The sequence below is a fragment of the Narcine bancroftii genome, chromosome 4 (assembly GCF_036971445.1).
Source record: "Narcine bancroftii isolate sNarBan1 chromosome 4, sNarBan1.hap1, whole genome shotgun sequence".
Classification (NCBI taxonomy): Eukaryota; Metazoa; Chordata; class Chondrichthyes; order Torpediniformes; family Narcinidae; genus Narcine; species Narcine bancroftii.
The window spans coordinates 34,184,860-34,207,605 of NC_091472.1; the positions used below are offsets into that span (position 1 = coordinate 34,184,860).

The following is a 22,746-nucleotide window of genomic DNA, read 5'->3' on the forward strand; positions in this document are numbered from 1 at the left end:
AGGATTGGTAAGAACATCTCCTTCACAATCTCCATCAATCCCGGAGAAACCACTGTGTTCTTAGCCCTCTGCTCTACTCACTTTACACCTATGGTCATGTGGCTTGGCATGACAATAACACCATTTACAATTTTGCCGATGATACCAGGATAGTTAGTGGATTGTATAAAGAAGGTGATGAGTCAACATGGAGGCATAAGTTGACTTCAATGTTTTTAGCACATCGGTGTGAAAAGACATTATGAACTTCAAAGACAGAAATGATGTCACATACCATGCGACATGAGAGAGTTGCAAGAAATATATTATTGAAATCGGAGACAAAGAGGTCAGTTATAGAAATTCACTGTCCTGCTCAGACAGGACTGACCAGCAGCAATATTTCCTGCAGAGGGCAAAAAGCTACCTAGGTGTTATGTTACTCCTAATAAAAGGGGGACACAGAATAAGTAGATTTCAAAAGAGAAGCCTACTTCTATCTGTCTCTTTAAGATAAAGAGGGCAGTTTCATAGTTTGGGAACACAGATTCCAAAGTCTTCATTCAAAAGAAGATTTGACCTCTTGGAAAGACGGGACTTGTATTATCCTATTCACTCGAGATACATTTGTTGCCCAGAACATGGTCACTTCAGTTTGAAGAATCTCTCTGAAGGACAACCCATTGAAAGAATTGTGAATTTACTGAGATCTGAAGATAAGGTTTAAAATTGCTTTATAATTATTTATAAACTGAAAATGTAATACCTTCAAGCAAGACTAAAATGATGCTGAAGTTTTAAAATGGATTTTTCAGAGGTTGGGACTTCATTACACACACACACACTTATATTTGTGCATAGTGGGGTAAAGTTTAGATACAAGTAAGAAATGTTATGTTAATAGTTTTTAATAAAAGGAAGTATTTTGAATTTACCATTGTCTGGTGAGTTTTTGGCCATTGCTGTTCCTTTGTTAGTGCTAACAAAGTCCCTTTAGTCCCTCACAAAATGTAAAAGGTTGTTAGTCTGTAACACCCCTGTAATAGACACTACCCCCCCCCCCCCATTTTTGGTCCCAACCACCCACCCATCCGAGCTTCTGATGCCCTGAACACCCGCCCATCTGAACTCTCGATGCTTCGATTGCCCACCCATCTGAACTCCTGATATCCCGACCACCCACCCATCCGAACTTTTGACACCCTGACCATGGAAATTCGACACATGGACTTCACATTATAGTTCTCCTTGGACATACGGCACATCCGTGGGAAGACGAATGCCATGGCCGACACTCTGTCCAGGCATGTCAATGAGGCCTTACATGTGACAACTGCCATCGATTTCACTGGCATAGCTTGTACACAACACACCAATCCTGATCTCAACCAACATCGCTGGATCAACTCTGGTCTCCATCATCAAGATGTGAGCCTGGATGAATCAGGTGAAACATTGGTCTGTGATTTTTCCACAGCCTTTTGTGCTAGTGGCAATGAAGCCAGATATTTTTGAGGCTCTTCGTAAACTGTCTCATCCCGGTAGAAGAGTGTTGATCAAACTGATCACTGAATGCTATATCTGGCCTCACATTAAATGGGATGTTGGATTATGGGCAAGGACCTGCTTGCCATGTTAATGCTCTAAAGTCTGCAGACACACAAAATCCAGGCTGGGAAATTTTGCTGTTCCCGATTCCCGTTTCTATCACGTGCACCTGATCTTGGTAGGCCCACTTCTGCCATCCAGAGGATATACGTATCTGGTCACATGTAAAGACCGGGATATCAGGTGGCAGGAGACCATTCCTTTCTCTGATATCTCTGCGGAGGATCACTTAGACTTTCGTGGATCGTTGGGTTCTGTCTTTCACTATTACAATGGACTGAGGGTCTCAGTTTGAGTCAGCATTGTTCCGAGCTCTCACTGATCTTTTGGGCGCTACCCGTATTCAGACTACTGCTTACCATCCTCAGGCTAACGGCCTCCTTGAGTGTTTCCATCGCCATTTGAATGCAGCATTGACAGTAGTTGGTGATACAATCTATGTGGAGCGAACATTTTCCCATAGTTCTCCTTGGCTGATGTAAAACAGATCTTGGATTTTCAGCAGCAGGAGATGGTGCACGGCGGCATGCCGACTTTGCAAATTTGAGTCCCGGGACAGCACTCTATGACCTGGTGAGTTATGTCAACTATCTTCGGGAAAGCATGAAATTGCTCAAACCTACACCTATGCAACATGCATCATCTGCAGTGTATGTTCTGGATGATTTACAACACTGTACACATGCATTCCTTTGATATGATGCTGTTCGCTGACCACTGAGCCCATTTACAATGAGCCCTTTGAAGTCTTATGACACCACCTGAAGACTTTTGTAATTCACAGAAATGGGAAAGTCGACATGCTCTCCATTGACAGATTGAAACCGGCGTATATCAATGGTTCATTTTCTGCATCGGTGCCAATGTCAGAGGAACAATTGTACCCCAGCTAGTCGGAGCATACACTGCCTGCTTTGCAGTATTGAATGAGGTCGGACCAGACTATCAGCCCTCCAGACCATTATGCAGTGGGACAGATCCAATCAGTCACATTCTTGCATGGCTTAGAAGCTGGGGGGGGGGGGGGGGCTTTGAGGTTGCATAATTTTTTGCATTGGGAGTGGTGCTGGTCACCATTGATAGTATCCAAGGTAACATGTGGGAGAGATAGCACGCATGCCGAGTTAGTTCAAAAGGCTGCATATGTTGTGATAGATGTTGGATACAGGAGGAGGAGATTGAAAGTGTCGAGATCATCCATGTGGCAGTGAGCCAATGAAAAGGTCAGAGGGGTTTGGTGGGATGAAGTATTGAGTCTAAGAGGAAGAGAGTCGATTCCATTTTGTGCTAAAAAAACGAATGAGTGTATTCTTTAAATCGTGTGTATATTGGGTAAATTACTGCAGCTACACCACCGAATCTCCAGACATCCCGATCACAGACCTCCCAACTCCTCAGCCACAGGCCCTATCCTAGGCACAATTCAACAACCCCAAATTTGTCTCGCAAAATTGGCCTAAAACACTTGACTATGACAAGAGTATATATGGTAACTCACTTCCTCACTGTCTAAAGCCTGAGCTCCATCTACAAGGCTCAGTTCAGGAGAATGATAGAATATTCTCCACTTAGCTGGATGAGTATAGCTTCAACAACACACAAGAAGCCCACTTGATAAGCACCCTATCCACAACCATTCACTTACTCAATCACCTCTGCACAGTAGCAGCAGTTTGCAATATCTGTAACACCTTCAAACTCATGATCTCTTGGACAGTAAAGATGCATTCAACACCATCATCATCCCATCATAGAAGGACAAAGGCAGTAAAAGCATGGGTGCACCATCATTAGAAACTCCTCCCCTACCCCCAACCCACAAGCTATCCTGACTTGGAAGTATATTACTATTCCTTCATTGTTGGTGGATCAAATCCTATAATTCCTGCCCTAACAAAATCGTGGATATCCAACATCTTAAGGACTTTAGTGGTTCAAGAATGCAGTTCACAAGCACCTTCTCAAAGGCAATTAGAGAAGGCCAATTAAATGCGGGATCAGCCTGCAAAGCCCACATCACTTGAATGAATTAAAAAATCAACAAGTATATCCACATCAACATTTCTCAATCTTTTACCATTTAATACACTCCCTTTTGGTTTTAAGAACTGAGGTGGAACTAGCCTTTTCCACTCATAAAATGTTCTTGCCTTGACCAAGATTTTTTGATATTTATTCATTTTTGCTATTTATATAGCTGATAGCCAACTGAGCTCCCCACAAGAAAATAAAATCACAAAATTGGCCAAAATTCACCATGAAACAACTCTATGGTGGTTGGCAACCAGAAAAAGGAGCCATGAAAGTTCTGACAGAACCTCTCCCAATGTTCCAACTCACCTGACACTTTGTCAATCAGTATTCAATTCCATATCATCTAAACAACATCCATCTTTGATCTATTAATTACTAAGTAACATTAATGATCAAGGTAACATTGATCATCTCAAGTATGAGAGAGTTTAATCACCTTGTGATGGTGACACTTACTGACACCATATCCCTAATATTAACATAACAGATTCACTATTAACCACATATATAAATGTCTAGCTGCATAAATATTGTTGATGCAAATCAAAGTCAGAGGCTAGGTATCCAGAAGAGTTTCCTGATTTCTTGTAGCCTTTGTAAATGATTTCACACTCTCCACAAAACCTGATGATCCCTGCTCAACCTCATGATAAACCCTACAATGCAATGGAAATATGAGAGCCGAGAGCTAATCAGGTCGAAATTTGACTTCAGTTATCTGTGTGAGAATATTAACTGTTGGCATTTCCCAAGTATTGGGTTCCACTATAATGCATGTGTATTCATTTAGTTATATTTAGTGTAAAGGTTAAAAATCTATGTTCATCTGTACTGTCTAGTACAGTACAGGTACACATTCCTTTATCCGGAACCACTGGGAGACAGTGTGTTCTGAATTTCGGATTTTTACGGATTTCGGAAAGCCCACCCAAATTGTGCTGCCGTATCCAACCCCACCCCCTTCCAGTCACCCAGCTGTCTCCCCCAACCGCCAGTCCCTCGATAGTTTCTCACAAAAGCCGGTCCCTCAGCTGCCCGAGCTCCCCCAACCACTGGTCCCTCGGCTGCCTCCCTCAACTGCTGGTCCCTCGGCCGCCTCCCCAAACCGCTGGTCCCTCGACCATGTCCCCCAACCGCAGTCTCTTGGCTGCTTGGCCGTCTACTCCAACTGTCAGCCACTCAGCCTCCTCCCCCAACTGCCGGTTGCTCGGCCGCCTCCCACAACCACTGGTCCCTCAGCAATCTCTGCCAACTGCCAGTGCCTCGGCCGCCTGGCAGTCTCCCCCATCCGTCGGTCTCTCAGCCGCCTCCCCCAACCGCTGGTCCCTTGGCCATCTCCCCCAACTATGGTCCCTCGGCTGCCCGGCTGTCTCCCCCAACCACCGGTCCCCAATTGCTGGAAGTTGAACGGTACTGAGACAGAGGAAAATATATCAACTTTTAAACAAAAACATTATTTTGGTCTTGCCAAATATTTGGGAGTAGTGTGTAAGGCCAAAGGAATATTTCTGCAAGAAATAACTTTTGCTTTCCACACAATCTCACAAACTGTTATTAAATGTTTTCCACGTGAAAAAGATACCTAAGCACACCAGGAGTTTGCTCAGAAGCTGCTGGTCTTTCAGTAATTTGCTGGAATTACCAGAACTCCCTGCTCAAATCATCATATTTTCGAGGTCAGGTCAGCTGCCCTGCTATCTCCTTGTAAATTCTGTTTGTTTCAATTCCAAGAAGGCATCTTGTAATATTGAGTTGTAAACAAGCAAGTAATTCTTGCTGAGGTTGAGGATTTTCAAGTCCAGCAGTTTAGTTCTTTGGAAAGTCAGGTAGATCTGTTGCAGAGCACATTACTCCTAGGTTCCAGGAGAAAGTAGCTGCATCAAAAGTTGAAGAGCAAGTTCCTATTTGTTGTCAATCAGCAAAGATTTACAAGGATATTTCTTCAGGGCAAGATGCAACAAGTTTCAACTACGTGAGGATTCAGTAGTCCTAATTGGCAAATAACAAATCTCAATAGAGAAGGCAAAAAAAAAACATTCCAAGAATACACTGCTATCTCCAGTGAGGTAATGTGACCATCCTGCAGATGAGTTGCATACTGCCATAGATTTATCTCCAGGCTTGGTTGCCATGAAACAAAGGATTTGTCAGTCCAAGATGCTCATTTAGGTTTTTAATGCTTTTAATAAAGTTGCACACCATCCTGAAGTGGTTGGGTTAATGTCTTGCTCCATAACATTAAAGGTTGTCATCTGAGCTAAAAAAGGTCAAAAATGTTGACCCACAGCTCTTTCTTCAAGACAAGTGAAAATAGGCAATATATGCCAACCTCCTGTTATGCTCACATCAATAATTATTTTAACATAGCAACATGAACATTTTTCATATGACACTGTATAGAAGAGGATTTACAGGCTGTTTAGCAATCAGATATTCGATGTAAATAGGTTGCTTCTAATCATAGTTATAACATTTGATGAGTGAGTGGGACAACATCATGGAAGATTTAAGAGGGCCCTGAACTTTTATACTATAGGAAGTATGAGGGCCACCTTCACTGGATTCACTAAGTCAAAGGTGGAGTTTTGGTCTCCCAGAATGGAGTTCAATCAGAGCATCTACTCACCCAGGAACAGGAATTCTTCACTTTTTCACTTTGGCTTGGCTTCACGGACGAAGATTTATGGAGGGGTATGTCCACGTCTGCTGCAGGCTCGTTGGTGACTGCTAAGGCAAAAGCATGGGAAAGTTTATAAACTGGCTTGAGCTACCAAATGGTGTGAATGTGACATGGTCAATGAACCTGTGGGCAACCAATCAGGTAAATGTTAATTATGTTTCAGTTAGAGCCTGAAATTAATCTGTTGTATAAATGTTGAGGGTGTTTGTCAACCTTAACAATGATACGCCATCCGGGAAAGCAATGTGCAAGTAAAGCTGCAATATATGGGTTGTCGAAGGTGGTTAACTTTATGAAAAAAATGCCTCCCTGGGCATTGGTCTTTAAGTTAGTTTAGGTTAAGTGGATTTAACCCTGGGCTTTATGCTTTCTTACCTGCATTGCTGCTTCTTCCTTCAAATAGAATCAGACTGAAGTTAATTGAGCTCTTTTTAATTGGAAGGTGTGGTAATGAGTTTCACAGCAAAATGCTGAGGACCAATTGTCTAGAGCAGAGGTTCTCAACCTTTTTTGTCCTAGGGCCCACTTTAATTTTTTTTAAAAACGTACGCCCCATCAGTAGTGGAAAAAAGTTATATATTCAAAAAAGTTTTAATTAAATAATTTACTGCGTGTATTTCAATGCATTCAAGGTCAGGAATACTCTGGAATACATATTTTATGTTCAACTACTACTTCAATATATCAACCATCTCAAACACACATTCAATAATTGTCATCGCGTCAGGGAACCTTGGCCCTGACGCTGGCTGCCGATTTTTTTGATTCAAGGGACTAATTTTGTTAGTTTCAACCTCAAATCTCCACGTTTTGTAATTTCCAGTCGGTTTATCTTAGCTAGTAGCAAATTACTAACAGCACTGAAGTCACATTCTACTAAATAAGGTGATGGAAAATGTATCAATAGTTCCCTTGCTACAGTAGTCAAGTTTGGGTATTTCTTTTTGATCTTGTTAGACAGCCACATCATGGTTCATCATGTTACAACTCAGATAACTCCTCTTGATATTGCACTGGAACTTCAGATAAGTCCACCAACAATGGCTGAGTTAACCAAGAGGATTATTTTAAATCACAAAATTTATCATTGAAGTCGGTAACCAACATTTTCAAATGGTCAACAATGATGTTTGTGACAGCATTAGTTACCTCACACTTGCTCAACCAATAGAATTGTCTGAAATTTTGTGCAAAAATATTCCTTTGGCCTAATTCTAAAAGTGTAATGAATCCAAATATCTTTGTTTTTGCATCAACGAGTGTCATATTTACTACTTGGAGTTGCTTGTTCAATGTACTTAGTTTCGCAAAAATGTCCATCAAGTAACTCGTATAAGCTTTGCCACCTGTTGTTAGCAAGAACTTCTATTCAAGTTTGCACTTCAAAAACTCTGAGGAGATCAAACAGTTCCATAAACCTTACTTCAGTGTGAAGCAATAGTCTCACATATTCTGCATTTTTATCAACACAAAACTGCTTAAAAACAGATGTTCACATTTGGCGTTAGCTTTGATGACATTGATACACTTGATCACAGTATCTCGTGTAGAACAGAGGAAACTTTCTTGGTAACTAAGTTTTCTTGATGGATACACACAATCCACAACCAACATCTTTGGATTTTTATCCTTCATTAATTTTAAACATCAAGGTTTTTTTTTACCGATCATAGCAGGTGCACCATCTGGAGCATAATGTTTCCTTTTGGTATTTCATTTTCATCCAAATAATTTTTGAGCTTGCTGTAGATACCAACTGCAGTAATTGTTATTTCTAATGATTCACAAAACAATATCTCTCTTGAAACTCGTTCTGATCAATATATCTCACATATGCTAATAACAGAGCTTCACTGTCCCAATGTGGTAGATTCATCCAGTTTCATTGAGAAGTTTGTGATTTCAACTTCTCAATAGGCTTTTTTTTCAACATCTTGACCCATGTCATCTATCCTGTTGCAGACAGTAATGGCATTTCTGGGACATCTTTGTCATCCTTTTGCAGAATTGTTTTGAGAAACAATGATATTGTGGGTTTAATCAGTTCCTCCCCAATCATATGATTCTTCTCATGTTTTGCTATCAGCAGGGAAATTTCATAGCAAGTTTCAAGGGTACGATTCAGGGCTGTACTTTGTGCAGTGAATAATGAAATGATTTTTGATCTATTTTCAATCTTCTCTTTTAGTGATTAAAAATATTCCATTTTCGAATTGACATGGCTAGGATGTCTTACCCTCAAATGAGCTTCAAGACGGCCTGCTTTCATTGATTCATTTGTCAAAGTTTTTTGGCATAATAGGCAAAAAGGTGCACGTTCATCATATAAACCCAGACTTCAATAATTCCACTGAATACAGGTCTCACTCACAACTGAACTGAAAAAGTAAAGGGGTATAGACGGAGACATGATTGTTGAGATAATCTGGAATGGATGATAATAAGATTGGTCAGAAAAAAATATAATTGTTTACCAAGGATAATAACAGTTAAAATAAGAGAAACAATGGAGAAACAACAGAGAAACAGTGAAAGAACAAAAACACGTTATGAAAATAAAAAGAACAAAATGATTTTACTTGGAAGTTACCACAATTGTGTTGTACTGACAGCGTTGCCAAGTCACATCTTTCACACCAACATAATGAGTTTATTTTTTCAAACCAACTTTTTAATTATTTCCCAAAATATTCCCATGCCCCACTAAAATATTCTTAAGCCCCATGCCCCACCAAAATATTCCCACGCCCAATCAGTGGGGCATAAGCAACACCTTAAGAATCTATGGTCTAGAGAGAATAATTTGTAAGTTGTTGTTACAGCTTTAAGAGCAACTTCATCCTTTTCAAGTTAAGTTTATTGTCATCTGATTGTGCAAGTACAACCTGACAAAAAAGTGTTATCTGGTCCATGGTGCAAAAACATTCAGACATACAACCAGACATAACACACTTGTAGAAAATTAATGCATATGCAGGACAAGTATTAGATCCATATATAAATAAATAGTGTTTCGTACAAATGAGAGTCTTTGTTGTTTAATGTGGTCCTTTGGTCGTTCAGCATTCTCACTGCCTATGGGGAGAAGCTGTTCCTCAGCCTGGTGGTGCTGGCTCTGATATTCCTGTATCTTTTGTAGCATGAACAAGAGCAGGCTAAGTACACAGCCCTGGGGTGCACCAGTGCTCAGTGTGACGATGCTCTACATTCTGATACTACAATGTGGATAAATGTGAGGTTATCCACTTTGGTAATACAAACCGGAGGGCAGATTACTATTTGAATGGCAATAGATTAAGAGATGGGGAAGTACAGAGAGACCTAGGGGTACTTGTACATCAGTCTCTGAAGGTGAGCATGCAGGTACAGCAGGCGGTTAAAAAGGCAAATGGTATGTTGGCCTTCATATCAAGAGGGTTTGAGTATAGGAACAAGGATACCTTACTGCAGCTGTACAGGGCCTTGGTGAGACCCCACCTGGAGTATTGTGTGCAGTTTTGGTCACCTTACCTAAGGAAGGATGTTCTTGGAATAGAGGGAGTGCAGAGGCGATTCACCAGGCTGATACCTGGAACGGCAGGAATGACTTATGAGGAAAGATTGCGCAAATTGGGATTGTACTCCCTGGAGTTTAGAAGATTGAGAGGGGATCTCATAGAGACATATAAAATTCTGGCAGGACTGGACAGAATGGATGCAGATGGGATGTTTCCAATGGTGGGAAAATCCAGAACCCGGGGCCATGGTTTGAGGATAATAGGCAAACCATTTAGGACCGAGATGAGGAGGAATTTCTATACCCAGAGGGTGGTGAATCTGTGGAATTCATTGCCACAGAGGGCAGTGGAGGCAGGTTCATTAAATATATTTAAGAGGGAATTAGATCTATTTCTTCAGTATAAGGGTATTAAAGGTTACGGAGAGAAGGCGGGGACGGGGTACTGAACTTTAAGATCAGCCATGATCTCGTTGAATGGCGGAGCAGGCTCGAAGGGTCGAATGACCTACTCCTGCTCCTATCTTCTATGTTTCTATGTTTCTATGTCTGTGTAAGGTAAAACATCATGAGATGGGAATGTGTAGGGAGTTACCCTGTACAGGGCAGTAACAAGAAGGGGAGGTGTCCTTGTACTCCTGTTAGGTAAAACATCATGAGATGGGACCGGAGAAGGAGTCACCCAGTACTAAGGAGTAACAGAATGCATCCTTGTACTTACAAGATAAGAGAGACATTGATGGATTGAGAGGCAGGAAGCTAGCAGGGAAAGGATAGCAACAGTTTTAGTCATTGGACAAGTAATGATATGATGATGTTCTAAGCATGTATCCAAGGGTATAAAAAATCACCATTTTGCTGATAACGGCAGAATGCATTCTCCGACTAACATGTTTAGTCGCAAGTGTTACAATCCGGTAATAAAGAACAAAGAACCCTGATTTCGACTCAGCCTGGTGTTTGTCTCACTCATTCATGAACAAAGCAGACCTAACAATTTGGTGACCCCGACGTGATGGGTGAGTGAACACTGGACGACGGTTTCTGTTTTTTCTGACAATCATCTCAGCCGGCTGATAAAAAGGTCCAGAGAAGCCTGTTTTAACAAAATTCTCTCTTTTTTTTAAATCTTTATGATTGTCAGTAAGAACTGGAGATCGGACAAATTAGACGACCACAATTGAAGGTCGCATGCCAGGATTGTAACACGTAAGTGATTACAGACAAGATAAAAGTCCTTAAGGTGTTTGAATGACATTTATTAAGTGCTTCGCAAGAAACTACTAGAGTTTAAAAGTCTTTATTGTGTCGTTGCAAAGTCCAATAGAGTGAGAAGGTGGTCTATAAACAATTGAGGACCTGAGTTTTCTGCCCTAAACTGGTTATTAAGAGGAGAAATCTCCCACGTGAAGGTTGGGCTTTGAAAGAAAACAAAGGTTCAGGCTTATTGGCCTCAATTGTATCTGAGAGACTGACTTATAAATGTCTGGTAGGTATGATAATGTCTGTACACTTGAGAAGTTAAGAATTTATTTCCCCAATTCGCCGTGGTGGAATACCACAGCAGACACTAGAGACCTTGAGACAACAAAAAAAGTACTCAGGGACGCCTGCCTGGTGAACAAGAACGACGACAGAAGGCTGCGACAGCTGTGTCCGGATCAGGTAGGAGATATTAATGAAAAAGTTGACAAACTCCTAAGAGACACCCAGTTTATTCAAAATACTTTTGATAAGTTAAATGAGGGTATTCCCAACATCACCAAGGAGATAAAGTTACGTAAATTCATAGATTGGTACAGGGAAACAGGACAAAAGTATAGCCCAAATATTTGGTTTTCTAGTTGTAATTTAACTTTCAGACCCCTTTGGGAAAACAGAGAGTGGAAAACGAGCAATCAGAGTATACAGGACAGTCTGAAGTCAATTGGAGGACAAGACTTAGAGACTGTTCTTTTAAAAGATATTAGTCATCCAGCTTGCAAGGAGACATTTTTAAAAGCAATTTTCGTTGACATAGATCCCCTAAACGGACAAGAACCTAAATTAAAACAGGCATTAGAAAGCGGTCCCGCAGCTATGGCTGTACAGTTGCCTGCTAAGACTTTTGACCAAGTTATTAAGGAAATTAATCAGGAATTAGAGGAGCGAAATACCAGTAATGCGGCATTGGAAAAACAAAAAATGCTCCGAAAATGTGTAGACTGCTGGAGGAAGAGGGGTTGGTTACCCGGGGGCACTGAGATGTTCCTGACAGGTGAGGGAAAAAAATTTTAAAACGTAGAGGCTTAGATAAGCTGGAAGAAACAAAACACAGAAGGGAAAGGAAAAGTGCCTGTTTCCAGTTTCCAGCCACGAAGTGTCCGGGTTTGCTCTCTCCCTCCCTCCTTTCACCCTCCCCCCTCTCTCTTCTCTCCCCCTCTCTCTCTTCTCCCACCCCCCCTCCTCTCTCACCCACTCCCCCTCCCAATCCCAATCTGTGGCGGTGCTGCCCTGAAATCCCAAGGTTGGGCAGGGCAGAGAAATACAATTTGGTTTTAATTTTGTGCCCACAATTCCAGCTCCGCATCAAATGGGATCCTGTTTTATCCTCTCTCCCTCCCTTTTTCCCGCACCCCCACCATTGCGGGATCAGGGCAGACATTGTGGGCTGACGTGTAGCTCACTCGAGGTGGGAGGGAAGGAAGGAGTGATAGTTCCCAGTGGTGGGAGACCCAATCTGATCCAGACCAGTGATCACAGGATGAGAACCTTTTAAAACCTTTGAAACGAAAGTGTTAATCTGAAGACTTTTCTCCCAGTGGGGCCAGTGCAAGGCATTTTCTCTCTCTATCTCTTGTGCTCTGTGTATCTGCCTCTCTATCTCTTTCTCTCGCTATGCTCTCTCTCTCTCTCTCTCTCTCTCTCTCTCTCTCATAGTCTCTGGATGTATGTGATGTCATGTATGTACTCTGACAATAAATCATTTATAAGAGAGTCTTATACAATTAAACAAAACGGGACACAGAAAACAAAATCTTTAATCGCGAGTCAGCAAAAAAGAGGGTGAGAGACAAGGATTTCAGTACCGCGATGTCCTAGCTATATTCGAAGAATTTGGTCTCCCTGATAACCCACCTATTATGGCCCCTGTAGAAATAGCTTATAGACCCCCACCCTATGCATATGTGGAGTCACAAGGTACCCCTGACACCCCAGATGGGATCCTGGAGTCACGTCTCTTATATCCAGATATTGAGACACTGGGGTGTGACAAGAACCTCGGGAATAGGGACACATCAGACGAGGTACAGGCCCCTTTAATAAAAATAGAAGGGGGAGTAATAGATGTAGAGACCCCTCTGGAGTCCAAGAAAATAGAAAAGGAGTTAGAGATACAGAAATGGAACATGAAAAAGGTTCAGGATAACATTAAAAACTTAAACAGAGATATTAATGTGCTGGGGCAGATCAGTGAGGATCAAAAAGAATTAATGGTAGGTGTATTTAAGGAAGTGGAAAAGATAACGACAACACTGTCAGGAGAAATTAAAGCTGAAGGAATGGTAATAGGAGTAAAGGACGAAAAGTGTAGTACAGATGAGGAAACGAGATACGATCCACCATGGGAGGAAAGTAAAAGGAAAAGACTCGGGAGGGAGAAAAATAGACATGCCTACCTGGACATAGTTAGAACAAAAGAGAAAGATGTGAAACAACTAAACTATGGCCGAAAAGATTATCTTAGAGATGAACGTGACCAATATACCTTTGACCCTGAGACATTGGAAGCTGATAGGGACAGTGACAGTGACGAAGAAGAGTCAGAACAAGGTGGGATAAATAAATGCATGCCAAGAGTAAAGAAGGAGCAGAAATCCCCAAAATTGAGATATCAATGCCCATTACTGATCACGGGACGGGGAACTCAAAAATATGTACCCTGGTCACGAATGGACTTAGAGAGTTTAATGAAAAAACTACCTCCGTTGAGTAATGGGGCTAGTCCATGGATTTCTTGTTTTGAGCGAGAAACCTGCCAAGAACAATTAGCACTCGCAGATGTCAGAACTATCATGATAAAATTAAAGGCAGAAGGGGCCCTGAAGCAAATAGAGAAAATTGTAAGAAGCAGTAAATTGGGGGTTGAAATAGAATTTAACCCACTTTGGAATAAATTTTGGGAAGCACTTAGAGAAACATTTCCTACACCCTATAGTTTGGATGCCTTGGTAACCCTTCAACTAAAGGAAGGAGAGACTGCACACGAGTATTTCACTCGAGCATGGGACTTATGGGAAACAGGGACTGGAGAAAGACCCGACCACAGCCCCTTAGGAAGGGCTCACTTTCGTAATGGGATAATAAACGGACTACCTACTACGGTTCAAGCAAAATTAAGGGACATTGTGGGATTAGAGACAATGTCAGAGGATTTGTGGAAAAGACATCTGACACATGCAATCAAACGACATCGTCAATCAGAGCATGCTAAGTCAGAAAGTGCGTCCCAGAAGGAGGTGGACAACACAACCGATAAATTGGTGAGAGCCATAGAAAATATAGGGGTTAAATTAGCGGCCCAACAGATAGTCCCACAGGTCATGGGGCCAGTGATAAATCCGGGACCCCAAGTAAGAAATGGTTGGGAAAGACAGCTAGGTACAATGTATAGAGGGGAACATGTAGTATGCTGGTACTGCCAAAGTCCTGGACACTACCAGCGGAACTGTCCGGAGGCTGGGAGAGCAAGGGGAAAAAGATTACCCTCTATGAGAGGCTATCGGGGAAGAGGAGGAAACTTAAGAGGACAAGCAAGGGGTAGGGGTGGACACATTGATGGGCCCCAGAGAATCGGGGGGTGGCAGAGTGATCAACAAGTCCAGGCACCTCAGTGTAATGACTATATTGAGGAAGGTGCTGAATTTGATTATTGAAGGTGCCCTGGAGAATCAAAAATCACGCCTCCCTGGGAGCCACCAAAAATTTGGGGGACGGTAAATGGAGAAAAAATTGAATTTATGGTTGACACAGGGGCAGCAGTTACGACAGTGATTAAAAAACCCCCAGGGAGCACATTTTCGGGCAAAACATTATCTACAATAGGATTCTCCGGGATAAGGGAAACACAGCCCTATACAGATAACATCGACATGACATTTGGACGACAAAGGGTTAAAACGCCTGTCCTGGTTGTGCCAAGTTGCCCCATTAATTTATTAGCAAGGGACATTCTTACCAAACTAGGAATAACCATACAATGTTCTGAGAAGGGCCTTCGGTTAACATACCCAGGGGATACAATAAGAAGGGGAGGACAGTTTATAGTAATGACCCCATCTAACGCTTCAGAAGACTCTGTGGAGGTTAGTATTTTCTGGAGTCGGCTACTGTATGATGAACCAGGCCCAGGGCTGATTAAACAGTTTTTTGAGTGGAGGGCCAGTATTCCTCGGTATGGGGATTACCATTATCCACTAGATCCTATGCATATTACATTAAACTACACCATCCACCCGGACCAGGAATATGAGGAGAGGTGGGACTCTCTAAAAGAAGGGAAGACAGAAATGATACATTGTCCATTTATCTTTGTAGGTAAGGAGGGAATAGCTGCTATGGTTGTCATGACAGAAGAACAAATGGAGTGGTTCTGCTTAGGAGTAGAAAGTGTGCCTCATGTGACCTTGGGTATTGACAAAGATCATCACGCTCGACAGCTGGGTCCGATGGTAAAGGAAGCGATAGGGTGTGAATACAGGCAGACAGAAATCCCGGGATATTCCACCTCGGAGGGAGGAAAATTTGTCAGACTGAATATTGAAGCATGGGACCAGGTAGTGAATGAGAAAGTAGAAAGAGACCGAGCCATAGAAGGAGAAAATATTGATCACAGAGACTCAGACAAATATCTTTCTAATCTGAGTCCACATATATGGACAACGGGGTCCTATGATGTGGGAGTAATAAAAGGAGAGGTATTTCTAGAATTGGCCAACCCCGGGCAGAAACCAATATGGAGAAAACAATACCGCTTGTCGCCCAGTCAGGAGGAGGGTATTAAAGGAACGATAGAAGGGTTAATGGAGTCAGGGGTTTTAAGGGCGGCACCTGACAGTATGTGGAACACGCCCATCATGCCTGTTCCCAATCAGGGTAGAAAAGACTGGAGGATGGTACACGACCTCCGGGAGATTAACTTGGCTACCAAGACCATCGGGAGACCAGTCCCAGACCCATATGTAGCACTTAGGGCTCTGAGTCCAGAGCACGAATACTATACTGTCATTGATCTGGCAAACGCATTCTTCTGCTTGAAATTAGCTGAGGAATGCCAAGACTGGTTAACTTTCACTTACCAAGCACATCGGTACACATACACTAGATTACCTCAGGGTTATAAGGACAGTCCAGGACTGTTCAATCAGGCCCTTAGCGAAATCCTAATGAAATTAAAGCTCCCGGAAGATGTTACACTGATTCAGTATGTAGACGACCTACTATTAGCAGGGAAAACGCCACATGGGTGCCTGACAGGGCAGCCAAACAGGTTACTGGTTATCATGAACATATACAGGGGATGATTTTGAGGTCCCATAACAAAAAAATGAATCTGAAACTAAGGAGACTTGTAGCAGATTGAATGACTACACAGATGAGTTTTGTGGAGGAAGAGTGCTGTACAACTGGCTCCCCGCTAACTGGGATGGTCGGTGTGCTCTAGTAACCCTTAATGCGCCAGTGCTGATTGTCAAAAGGCAGGAGGGAGACGAGGATTCCCTAGAATTGCGCCACACAGAGAGTTGGCTGTGGAGAAAAAGGAGGAGTGTTGGACTCTTGGGGCCGGGAGGAAGGAACCCTGATGGGGTATGGATTGATGCCATTGGCCAAGCCCGGAATATTCCGGACGAATTTAAATTAGCCGATGAGATTGCAGCTGGGTTTGAAAGCTTTCCTGTTTTTAGTGCAATATTTCCCATCACTGTAAATAAGAATGTTAATAGAATCAACCTTATTCACTATAATGTCCAGCGCCTTGCAAATTTGACCAGGGACGTTGTTGAGGCAATACATCAACAACTGTCAGAAACTTCCCTTATGACACTTCAGAATAGGATAGCGATTGATATGGTCCTGGCAGAGAAAGGTGGAGTGTGTGCTATGTTTGGAGATCTATGCTGCACTTCTATCTCTAATAACACAGGGCCAGATGGATCACTCACTAAGGGGTTAACGAAACTTAGGGCATTGGCGAAAGAATTAAAAGCCCAGTCTGGAGTCTCCAATCCTGTTTTATCCTGGTTACAGGGAGTGTTTGGGAGATGGAGCACATTGTTAGGACAACTTTTGCTGGGTTTGTTCATTTCTGTATCAATTTTTATCACTTGTGGCTGTTGTTGTATTCCATGCATTCGAACGCTGGTCACGAGGACCATAGAGAGAGCCTTTGCTGACCGTGATGAACTGCCTCCGAAATATCAAGCTGTGCAGGCTGTGGAGCAAGACTATCTCACATTACAGGAGGCGGAGAAAGTTGCTGAGATCGATCTGGAGTCTGATGGGGAATGTGATGGAAAGGAGGGATTGTGAATTAGATTGTTACACATATAATTTTAACCTTGCTTGTAACCTAAATATTATAACCTTGATTGTAGAACAAATATTATAACATTGATTGTAACACAAACATTATTAATCAGATTGTAGAACAAGTATTATGAATTAGATTGTAGACCATATGTTAACTTGGGAATTTACTAATGTACGGGGGGTTAGCTAGTTTTTTGCTTGGGGGCAAATGGGATGAAACTTGTAAACGGGCAATGGGATCGGGGTGACGGATGGGGGGTGTACGCAAAGGAGTGTTGGGGGAGCCCTCGCCCACCAGCCGAACTACCCTGTGAACAGAACCCGTATAGAGCTTGGCAATAATAGGCGAACTAATGTAACGCGGTGGTAGCATAGTCAGGGCGAGATTGTCCTCTAAAGAGGACAAAGGAGGGATTGTAAGGTAAAACATCATGAGATGGGAATGTGTAGGGAGTTACCCTGTACAGGGCAGTAACAAGAAGGGGAGGTGTCCTTGTACTCCTGTTAGGTAAAACATCATGAGATGGGACCGGAGAAGGAGTCACCCAGTACTAAGGAGTAACAGAATGCATCCTTGTACTTACAAGATAAGAGAGACATTGATGGATTGAGAGGCAGGAAGCTAGCAGGGAAAGGATAGCAACAGTTTTAGTCATTGGACAAGTAATGATATGATGATGTTCTAAGCATGTATCCAAGGGTATAAAAAATCACCATTTTGCTGATAACGGCAGAATGCATTCTCCGACTAACATGTTTAGTCGCAAGTGTTACAATCCGGTAATAAAGAACAAAGAACCCTGATTTCGACTCAGCCTGGTGTTTGTCTCACTCATTCATGAACAAAGCAGACCTAACATATGAGGTGTCATTCTCCCTGTGGGCCAGGATGGAGTGAAGCGACAAGGCTATAGCATCATCTGTGGAATGGTTTCTTCTATAGGCAAATTGAAATGGATCCATCGACCCCGAAAGGTGTGCTTTGATGCGTTCCATCACCAGATGCTTGAAGCATTTCATAATGGGGGAGATCAGTGCCACAGGGTGGTAGTCATTGAGGCCTGTTATTGTCACCATCTTGGGTACTGGGATAATGGTGGTTGTCTTGAACCCTGCAGGAATGATGAACTGCTGCAGTAAGGCGTTGAAGGTGTCCATGAAGACCTCCATCAATTAGTCTACGCAGTCTTTCAGTCCCTGACCAGGTATGTTGTCTGGTCCCACTGCCTTGTGTGGGTTTACCCTGGATAGGGTTCTCCTCACCTTGACTCTGGCTATGCAGGGGGTCTGTTCATCAGGGGGACAAGGAGATTTCTTTGGCATTATCCTGTTCTTCTCATCAAACCGTGCATAGAAGGTGTTCAGTCTGTCCAGAAGGGAGGCATCATTTTATTTTATTTGAGCTATCAATTATATTAATGTGAGCATTATTAATATCTGCTATGATTGTAGAAAAGAATAATAGGAGAATATTTCATCATATCATCAGGCCAATAAATGCTGGTCATCTGCCATGTCTGTCCACGTATCAAGAATTAGTTATTTTATACTAGTAACATGAGTGGTGAGGTCCATGGATGGTTTTCCTTTGAGAATGGTATGGAGAGTTCTCTGTACTCTTGGCAATAAACAGCTCAATTCAACATAGGATGGGAATAGATGGGAATAGCATAAGGTTGTGATAGAATGAGGTTCAGCTTTGTCACTACTGGGACTGTCCATTAGGGTCTTGACATTCCAGGTCCTGAACCTAACGTTTTCAGTGTGTAACTTCCTTTATGGAAAAATGACAACATCTCATTTAATTTCCAAACCATCCACTTTTAAATAAGGCACTTTGCTTGTAGTTCCCAAGTTGGTCAGCGGTGTTACTCCTGAATACCTTGAAACAATTTATAAACACCCAGTGAAACAAATCCTCCAAAGAAGGAAGAGAATCAACCAAACGTAGGTTTGATCCAAAGAATTGGAAACAACAAATGGAAAAATCCACATAAATATATATCATAGGTCAACATTACCAGTCTATGATTAAAATCTCCAAGTTTATAATGTGTGCCTTTGGGAATCTGAATAACCTATTGGTGTGACAGAGACAAGATTATATTACATTTTGTTCATGAGTCCTCATAAACATAATGAAGCAAGTTCTAGTCAGGTCCCATGTCTTATTTCTTTCCCCTTCCTTATCATGTATCAAATTATTCAAACAGAATCTTTAAATGTAACTTACTGTAAGGAATCTATTATTTATATTTCTATCAAAACAATTCTATACATTGAAAATCATTGTCTTCCAGCACCAACTGAAATGTGGTATAGAGAGATTGCACATCATTTTTTTAATATATGAGAAGTACAAAGGATAGACCACTGACTGCTGGATTGAGATTTCACAGTTTCCTCTATCTTTTCAAGAGCATCAAGTTAAGTCTCATGACAGAGCCAAAAATCACTTTATTAACAGGATTCCCAATAACATAGCTTCTTGGTCTTAAATGGCTGCAGCAGATGTACTTTGCATGATCATTAATCCAGCAAATTAAAGTTGGAAAGTTGCAAAATGTTTGATAATTTGCGTAGGAATGTAATTCAAAGCATATCTTACTTTTTTTTCATTAATTGATGGACATTTTAATTAGGTAAAATGGGGTATGATACAGTAAAAACCCTGGTATCTGACACCTATGGGGATTAGTAGATGTCAGATGAGTGTATTTTTCAGTTGCTTAAGACTGCATGTTGCATGATTGGCGAACTAATGGTGAGGCACGACAATTTTAAACCTGTATTTTTTACCTTGATTGTTTTGCTGGTTGCTTGAATTCCAGATTACAGGGGTTTTACTGTATTAGTGTACTCTTATGGAGCAACTTCCACTTCTGACCTAATACATAAAATGTACAGCAAACGTTCTGACCATTTGAACCCAACTGAACAATGTTAGTGTTTATGGTCTGAACAAACTTCTGTCTTTACCTAACCCATATAAGCATGGCCACTTGTTTCTTTATTCTTCATGTGCCTCTTTTGCTTCCTTCATATTGGAGCATGTTCTAATCTCAAAGTAATGACATTTTCTCTTAAATTTCCTGCTGGATTCTCTTATATTTAGAGGGCCTAATTTTAATCTCCCCACAAATGGAAACATCTTCCCTGCATCTACATTATCAACACTTCATTACCACTAAGACATCATCTGTTTTCTATTGAAAAATACCACCCCTCAGTTGTTATCATCCATATAAATGTTTTTTTTTAAAAAACCTTCACAAGTGTCTCTCTAAAAGGGACATTAGAACAGTTCGCAACACTCCAAGCATGACTTAAAAATAATTACGTTCAATTTTAAGATATTTATTTTTATAATTTATTTCTCCCTAGAACTTATTAATATTATTTGATGGGCTTATCAACCGGTTTTACAACTTTTAGTGATTGATAAATCTGTACCCCTGGAGCCATATCGCAATAGCCAGAGGGTTAAAACAACCATCACAAAATGGAATCATGGACAGTGTGTTCAGTCTTATCAGATTTGTAAATTGCCACATACAAGAAGATGCAATGGTCTATGAGGCATCAGAACACGTTAAAAAATATAAGCAAGGAGATTGATAATGAACTAAACCTGCTTAAAATAAGGAATAATCCACATCCAAGAGTATTTTTCTTCAACTTCACTAGGCCACAAGCATATGTTGTAAGGTTAGTTTGCCTTACTGTGTGACAAAATCTCAGTCTTAATAAACTGGAAGCAACCAATAACCATCTGGTTGTCATGAAATAACAACCAATGGGTCGAAGACATTTCCAAAGATAACCAGGGCATTAACAGCTGCGGAAAAGCTCATTATTACAATGGTAATAAAGTCAGAGAAGTACCTAATTGATGGGGCTTGGTCATAAGATCCACATGGGCTCATCAGAGCAATTAATGATGTGCTCCTCAATAACTAGGTTATCACATAACTAATGAAGTATAAAAGAGGGAGGATATTAAGATAGTGAGCTCTCCACTGGCCACTGAGAAAGAGGTGCACCAAAGAAGAAGTACAAGGACTACCTAAAGAAATCTCTTGGTGCCTGCCACATTGACCACTGCCAGTGGGCTGATCTCGCCTCAAACCGTGCATCTTGGCACCTCACAGTTCGGCGGGCAGCAACCTCCTTTGAAGAAGACCGCAGAGCCCACCTCACTGACAAAAGACAAAGGAGGAAAAACCCCAACACCCAACCCCAACCAACCAATTTTCCCCTGCAACCGCTGCCTGAACGCATCAGACTTGTCAGCCACAAACGAGCCTGCAGCTGACGTGGACATTACCCCTCCATAAATCTTCGTCCGCGAAGCCAAGCCAAAGAAGAAGAGACTAGATGAAGTAAATTGGACTATTAATGAGATACCAACTTACTGTGAATAGCAGAAGGAAAAGGAAGGAGTTTGGTCTTGGAAACTGGGTTTAATGGCAGGAGAATCTGGGATTGTAGAAAAACCTGGAGACCCTGAGTCTAGATTTCAAGAGAAGAAAGGGCCACAAGTCTGATTACCTTGCATCTCAACCGGTACTCTGTTGTTTTTATATTTAGTTTGAAAAAGGTTGGATTTGGATTCAGATTTGTTGTCTGAGTACATACTGGACATCATGTAGAACCATAAGATTCCTTTTTCCTGTGGGTGTGGCAGAATTACCACTAATTGGTAGTGCAAAAAATAAACTACATAGTGTAAGTGTATAAATGAACTGTAAACAGATAATGAATGTTGTTTTTAAAATTGCAGTACAGAGAAAAACAATAAGAAAATCAATAAAATCCTTAAATAGGTCTGACTGAGTTTGTTGTTGAGTCTGATGGGGAGAGGTAGCAGCTGTTCCTGAACCTGGTGGTGCAAGTCTTGTGGCATCTATATCTCTTTCCTGATGGCAGCAGCAAGAATAGAGTATATGCCGGGTGGTGTGAGTCTTTGCTGATTGCTGCTGTCCTCTGACAGCAGCGTTCCCTGTAGATGTACTCCTAGAACACTTCCACCAGCGTTGTCTCCGCTCCATCCTCAACATTCATTGGAGCGACTTTATCCCTAACATCGAAGTACTCGAGATGGCAGAGGCCGACAGCATCGAATCCACGCTGTTGAAGATCCAACTGTGCTGGGTAGGTCACGTCTCCATAATGGAGGACTATCGCCTTCCCAAGATCGTGCTATATGGCGAGCTCTCCACTGGTCATCGTGTCAGAGGTGCACCAAAGAAGAGGTACAAGGACTGCCTAAAGAAATCTCTTGGTGCCTGCCACATTGACCACCGCCAGTGGGCTGATATCGCCTCAAACCGTGCATCTTGGCGCCTCACAGTTTGGCGGGCAGCAACCTCCTTTGAAG

General features: G+C 41.8%; 1 long non-coding RNA gene across 1 annotated transcript in view; it reads right to left on the reverse strand.

Annotated features, from left to right (window-relative positions):
* LOC138759800 (uncharacterized) overlaps positions 1–22,746 on the reverse strand; it is a 122,890-nt gene that overhangs the window by 60,173 nt on the left and 39,971 nt on the right. The window contains exon 2 of the long non-coding RNA XR_011355093.1: positions 6,248–6,348. This is a non-coding gene — a long non-coding RNA (uncharacterized lncRNA). The remainder of the gene's footprint in view (positions 1–6,247; positions 6,349–22,746) is intronic.